The sequence below is a fragment of the Aquarana catesbeiana genome, linkage group LG09 (assembly GCF_042186555.1).
Source record: "Aquarana catesbeiana isolate 2022-GZ linkage group LG09, ASM4218655v1, whole genome shotgun sequence".
Classification (NCBI taxonomy): Eukaryota; Metazoa; Chordata; class Amphibia; order Anura; family Ranidae; genus Aquarana; species Aquarana catesbeiana.
The window spans coordinates 1,859,070-1,866,696 of NC_133332.1; positions in this window are offsets into that span (position 1 = coordinate 1,859,070).

A 7,627-nucleotide genomic window follows, 5' to 3' on the forward strand; every position below is an offset into this window, starting at 1 on the left:
ATCAGGCTATTCATTCCACTGGCTTCACACCTCTCCTAACCAGATCCCCTTCAGATCCTCCCCAACCAGGTTGGTGGCTTCGCTACAAGTGGAACTGCTGGAATACAATGTTCATGTATTTTGTGCGACAACCACATCAGCCAGTAGATGGCAGTGTTTATAAGTTTGTAGCTCCATCCATGGGTAACCACCTGCCTACCGGGCACTCCCCTCCCCCTTCCTGCCCAGGCCAATGTTCAGCTTTCAGCGCTGTCACACTTTGAATGACAATTACACGGTCTTGTAACTCACAAATAGAGATTTCTTTTGGTGGCATTTAATCATCACTGGGGGGGGGGGGTTTGCTAAACAAACAAAAAAAAATACCAAAAATCTTAAAAAAAAAAACAAAAAACAAACATTTTTCATAGTTTGTTATAGAATTTTGCAAGCTGGTAATTTTTCTCCTTCACTGATGGGCACTGATGAGGCTGCCCTGATAGGCGGCACTAATGAGGTGGCACTAATGGGCACTGATGGCGGCACTAATAGGCAGCACTTATGGGCACTGATAGGCACTGGTGGGTGGCACTGATGGGGAGGCTCTGATGGGTACTGATTGGCAGCACTGATGGGCACCGATAGGCACTTGTAGGCGACACTACTGGGCACTGATAGGCAGCACTAATGGGCACTGATAGGTGACACTGATGGGGAGACTCTGCTGGTTACTGATTGGCAGCACTGATGAGCACTGATGGTGGCACTAATAGGTGGCACTGATAGGAAGCACTTATGGGCACTGATAGGTGAAACTGATGGGCACTTATTGGCAGCACTGGTGGGCACTGATTGGTGACACCGATGAGGAGGCAATGATGGGCACTGATTGGCTGCACTGGTGGGCACTGATTGGCAGCACTGGTGGGCACTGATTGGAAGCACTGGTGGGCACTGATTGGCACCACTGGTGGGCACTGATTGGCAGCTCTAGTGGGCACTGTTGCGGACTGCGCTCCGTCTGCCTGTTTTGTAGGACTATATACAGAATTTCTAACAGGGACTTTAGTCAGAATATGAAGTCTTGCTAGATGACGTCAGGCCGGCCTCTGTCACAGGTATAGTGATGTAAAACATTAAAAATATGCACCTATAATGTGTAAAATACAGTAATAAACGGGGTCCCCCTGCTCTGCACATGCTCAGTTGCTCTCTATTTTTAGGCACTGTAAAGGCCGATCTGCTGCTGCCAGCCTAAAGATTTACTGCTGCTCGGGGGCTCTGGGCTTCAGCAAGATGGCCGCCTCCGACAAGAAGGAACTGGTGCTGGAGGTAAGTTACAGCAACACACTGATTTTGGTAACATCATTCTGAATGTGGAATGGATGTTCCTTGCTAGAGAACATTATTTCGTAGCAAGTTGTTATGGGGAAAGTTCCACCTGAAACACTTCCATACCCGACTCTCTAACTCCGGGTGACTACATAGAGATCGGACTCCTCAGGAATCTCTGTGCCTTAATAACGCAGCTCGGTATCTCAGCTTTACAATATTCTAGTAACCCATACTTCTCCAGATTGACCCTTCTATACCAGAGACTGGGGGGTCCTGGGATATTCCATCTCAGGGGGATGATTAGGAGAAACCATTCTTTTTGACCGTCAAGCACAGCCAGCCAATCCCAAGAAGGAAACCATAAGCCTAAGCAGATGGTACGGAAGTCTGGCCATATTACATAAGATGTTACCATTGATTGCAGACCAGTGATGGAGAAGTGGGGAGGGAGGTGGCACCACGTTACTTGATGTCTGGTGGACTTCTTCTCATACTAGGTCCTTCTGAGGAGCTATCTTTCACCTTTGTCACCTAATTATGAACATAACTGACCAGATTATTGATGATACCTGGACCAATCGTGAAGGTCAAAAAAGGTGGACATGGATTCCTTCTATCTGCAGGCCGAGCATTGATCCCTATGCATTCAGGAACCACCACAATCCACACTAATAGGGAATGAGTAGGTGAAGAGCCCACTGCCAGTCTACAGAAGGGCACCGGAAGGTCATGGCAGCTTGGTACACCGGGAGAGAGTTTTCTAGCTGAACCCATCTGTATACATCAGGCATCACTAAATGGCGGACCGCGGTCTGGATCCGGACCAGGTCACTGTCACACCTGGACCCGCGGTCACCCCATTTAGGAGCTTGTTCTCTCCCTTATCCTCCACCACTGTGATAATCAAAGCAGAGTGAAGAGTGGGAGGCACAGTAGCATTGCATGGAGGGCGGGAGCTGCCCGAGATAACTTTAACAAGCAGGTGATTGGTTGATAGGACACAGAGCAGTCCTAGCAGGTGGCCAATCACCAGCTCGTTAATATGCAAAGTTATCTCGGGCAGCTCCCGTCCTCCATGCAATGCTACTGTGTCTCCCACTCTCCGTACCTGTCAGGGGGGAAGAGGACCTGGCTCTGAAGGATGGGAGATGCTTGTGAATGTACAGAGAGCTCTACTTTGGGAAGGGGGGGAGATGTAAGGGGGCAGAACACGCTACTGTGTGTGTGTGTGGGGGGGGATGTAAAGGGGCAGTGAGCACTGCTGTATGGGGAGGGGTGTAGGGGGGCAGTGCTGTTGAGGGGGCAATGTAAAGGAGGGAAGAATGGTGATATGAAGGAAGCAGAGGACACTACTGGGGGGAGAGAACAATACTGTGACAGGGATGGGGCAGAGGACACTACTGTGGGGGGGGGAGAACACTTCTGTGGGGGGGGGTTGTGGAGCAGAGGACACTACTGGGGGGGGCAGAGAACAATACTGTGGGAGGGATGGGGCAGAGGACACTACCGGGGGGGACACTACTGTGGGGGGGGGGGGGAGAGAACACTTCTGTGGGGGGGGGGGGAGCAGAGGACACTACTGGGGGGGCAGAGAACAATACTGTGGGGGGTGGAACAGAGGACACTACTGTTGGGGGGGAGAACAATACCATTGGGGGGTTGGGGCAGAGGACACTACTGAGGGGGGGAGAGAACACTTCTGTGGGGGGGGGCAGAGAACAATACTGTGGGGGGGGGGGGGAGCAGAGGACACTGCTGTAGGGGGGGGGGGACACTACTGAGGGGGGAGAACACTACTGTGGGGGGACAGAGAACACTACTGGGGGGTGATGTGAGAGGGGCAGAGGTCACTGCTGTGGGGGACAGTGCCATGGGAGAGGGGGGATGTGAGGGGGGTACAGAACACTACAGATGACACTGCTGTAAGAACATGATTGTGATATGGGGGGGGGGGGAGAACAATACTATGGGGGGGGCAGAGGACACTACTGTGGGGGGGCAGAGAACAATACAATCCGGGGGGGGGGGGGGGTTGAGGCAAAGGACACTACTGAGTGGGGGGAGAGGACACTACTGTGGGGGGGGAGCAGAGAACAATACTGTGGGGGGGGGGGGAATGGGGCAGGGGACACTACAGTGGGGGGGAGGATACTACTGTGGGGGGGGAATGGGCAGAGAACAATACTGTGGGGGGGAATGGGGCAGAGGACACTACTGTGAGGGGGGGACACTACTGGGGGGGCAGAGTACAATACTTCAGGGGGTGGGTGGGGAACAATACTGTGGGGGATGGGGCAGAGGACACTACTGGGGGGGGTGATGTGAGATGGGTAGAGGTCACTGCTGTGGGGGACAGTGCCATGGGGGAGGGGGTACAGAACAGTACAGAGGACACTGCTGTAAGAACGGATTGTGATATGGGGGGTGGGGGGTGTAATGTGAGGGTGCTGATTGGACAATCATGGGATTTGGACCTCGGCTGGAAGAAAGATTTCACTAATTGAACCTCCATAAATGTTAATTTATTATCTGATATACAAAATCTTTCTGTCTTCTTCTTTCCTCTCGTAATCGTTTCTTTCCATGCAGTATATTTCGGAGGTGGGGGAGGGGGGACACCATGCGTTTATCTCAGACTGTGAGGGGGGACATTTCAGACCCGTCACTCCTCGATTGTCTTGGAATTGTCTCCCAATCTCTAAGTGTTGCTATTTATGTTGCGCGGGTTTGTGGGAATTCTGGTGATGACATCATACGGAATGGCGTCTCTCCTTTATCTGGACGCACCTTCAACGTTGATCTTCCTCTCCTGACTTTTCTCTTCTTCTATCCAAATTCCTAATAAATATTTATTATTTATTATAAATATTTAATTATTTTCTATCTAATTGTATTTTTATTGAAGTGTTACAAATGTGCAACCCAGAGAGGACGCAGCGATTGGTGACGTGCTGATCTCCACGTATCGATGTTCGATGTATAGAAAGCAATAAACATGGAAAACAAATCCAAAAGGTCGATTGTTGGTTCTTCAGAATCCTCTGTGTGCCTCATGGAATCAGGTCCCTCCGTCCCTTCCCCCTCGGTCCCTCCGTCCCCTTCCCCCTCGGTCCCCTCCGTCCCCTTCCCCCTCGGTCCCTCGGTCCCTCCGTCCCCTTCCCCCTCGGTCCCTCCGTCCCCTTCCCCCCTCGGTCCCTCGTCCCTCCGTCCCCTTCCCCCTCGTCCCTCTGTCCCCTTCCCCCTCGGTCCCTCTGTCCCCTTCCCCCTCGGTCCCTCCGTCCCCTTCCCCCTCGGTCCCTCGGTCCCTCCGTCCCCTTCCCCTCGGTCCCTCCGTCCCCTTCCCCTCGGTCCCTCGTCCCTCCGTCCCCTTCCCCCTCGGTCCCTCTGTCCCCTTCCCCCTCGGTCCCTCTGTCCCCTTCCCCCTCGGTCCCTCTGTCCCCTTCCCCTCGGTCCCTCCGTCCCCTTCCCCCTCGGTCCCTCCGTCCCCTTCCCCCTCGGTCCCTCGGTCCCTCCGTCCCCTTCCCCCTCGATCCCTCTGTCCCTTCCCCTCGGTCCCTCCGTCCCCTTCCCCTCGGTCCCTCCATCCCCTTCCCTTCAAATATCACTGACCGCCAGATCTTCTCTTCTGGTATCTCCTTTGGTTTCCATCTTCTCTCTCCATAAATCGTGGTGGAAACATTCTGATTTGGACTTGTTACTTCATTGGAATGATCTGGACAGGTCTACTCTGCTATAGTTAGTCTGGTTGAAAAAAAAGACACAAGTCCATCTTGTTCCACCAATAAACCAATTCTCCTATCTATGAGTATCTCTTGTTGGGGTCCCCACCAGACCTGTGAACCGTCAGACACAAATGGATCTCGGCGAAGATGATCGGCTTGAAATTTGGGACTTCCTGTTCATACAACTTAAAGAATGGTTCCATCCAAGATCCTGCATAGGCACACCTCCCAACTTTTTGAGATGGGCTTTTTTTTTCAACCCAACGTCCTCTCTGGCCTGCTAGGGATCTACTCACCAGAAGGGGGATTGTATATGTGTTCTGGGATTGCTTGGCTTTTTCACAATTCTTGGGGGTTGCGGGGGGGGGCAGTTGCCGGTATTATTAATGCAGTGGCAGGTACTTCCTGTACCCCTTCTCTTAGATCGGTATGCTGGGCCTAGTGAGGAACATGGTTCAGTGGAAAGGAATGGACCCTTTTAGGTCTGCTTCTACTCTATGGGCCTGGAAGGCAATTGCCCTGAGCTGGAAGAAGTCCTCTCCCCCTGCAGCCCAGTTCTGGTAACAATTGGTCAGAGATAGGAATGCTAATGGAAGGGGGGGGGGGCTGCTTTATATACATTGGATAAGAAGCGAACAGGAAGCACCACCCCGGCCTCAATGACTCCTTCACTTTGATGTTGTTTTACTTTATTGTCTGCGCTGGAGGACAACCCTGCCTTTGTGAATGCTGCATATAACATATATCTATATACAATACCTGACAAAAGTAAGTACACCCTCAGTGACATTTGTGTAAATCTTTTCTTCTCTCTTTTCATGTGACAACACTGAAGAAATGACACTTGTCTACAATGTAAAGTAGTGAAGTGTACAGCTTGTATAACAGCGTAAATTTACTGTCCCCTCAAAATAACTCAACACACAGCCATTAATGTCTAAACCGCTGGCAACAAAAGTCAGGACACCCCTAAGTGAAAATCTCCAACTTGGGCCCAAAGTGTCAATATTTTGTGTGGCCACCATTATTTTCCAGCACTGCCTTAACCCTCTTGGGCATGGAGGTCACCAGAGCTTCACAGGTTGTCACTGGAGTCCTCTTCCCCTCCTCCATGATGACATCACAGAGCTGGTGGATGTTAGAGACCTTGTGCTCCTCCACCTTCCGTTTGAGGATGTCCCACAGATGATCAATAGGGTTTAGGTCTGGAGACATGCTTGGCCAGTCCATCACCTTACCCTCAGCTTCTTTAGCAAGGCAGTGGTGGTTTTGGAGGTGTGTTTGGGGTGTTATCATCCAGTGGCGTCTCCAGCTTTCTATTTAGGGGGGCACATGGGGGGACAGGGACAAAAATAGGGGGGGGCAATATAAAATGCAAATATATATATATATATTTTATCTATCCTGGGGCCCTTTACCCCTTTACTACGATCCCACAACGGCCCTTTCACATGTTCTGCAGTGAGCTCCCTTCCTACTGGGGGGCCCCCCAGGGTGACAGAGAACAAGAGATATATGTCACCAGCATACCAAGAAAATATAAAGGTCCAAAGCAGTGGGAGAACTATCAGGGCTGCAAAGGTTGTCTTGCCTCCGGGCCCTGGTGTTCTGCACTGTGGGGTTCCCCGGCCTCCTCTTGCTGTCCTGCCCCTGCTATTGACAGCGCTGGTCAGGCATTTCTTGGAATTTACAGGCTGGTCCTCCTGTCCTAGAGGACGGGAGAAATCAGTCTGTTTTTTCAGTAACTGAGAGTCCAGGTGGAGTCCTTCTGCAACTCGCTCTCTCCCTGCCAATGAGGATGCAGGTGAAGGAGCAGATCGGGCGGGCCGTGGTTGTGTGAACGCTTGCATTATGCAGTGTCAACGAGCAGAGGGAGGGGGGAGGAATCCGATATGAATACAAACAAAAAGAAATTGCCTTTTTGTAAAAAAAAAAAAATTTTTTTTGGGGGGGGGGCACATGGTGGGGCCCAGCATAATGTTGGGGGGGGTCAGGGCCCCCTCTGGCCCCCCCTAGGCTCGCCATTGGTTATCATGTTGAATACCTGCCCTGCGGTCCAGTCTCTGAAGGGAGGGGATCATGCTCTGCTTCAGTATATCACAGTACATGTTGGCATTCATGGTCCCCTCAATGATCTGTAGCCCCCCCAGTGCCGGCAGCACTCATGCAGCCCCAGACCATGACACTCCACCCACCATGCTTGACTGTAGACAAGACACACTTGTCTTTGTCCTCCTCACCTGGTTGCCCCCACACACGCTTGACACCATCTGAACCAAATACGTTTATCTTGGTCTCATCAGACCACAGGACATGGTTCCAGTAATCATGTCCTTAGTCTGCTTGTCTTCAGCAACTGTTTGTGGTCTTTCTTGTGCATCATCTTTAGAAGAGGCTTCCTTCTGGGACGACAGCCCATGCAGACCAATTTGATTGCAGTGTGCGGCGTATGGTCTGATCACTGACAGGCTGACCCCCCACCCCTACAACTTCTGCAGCAATGCTGGCAGCACTCATACGTCTATTTCCCAAAGACAACCTCTGATATGACGCTGATCACGTGACCTCAACTTCTTTGGTGGACCATGGTG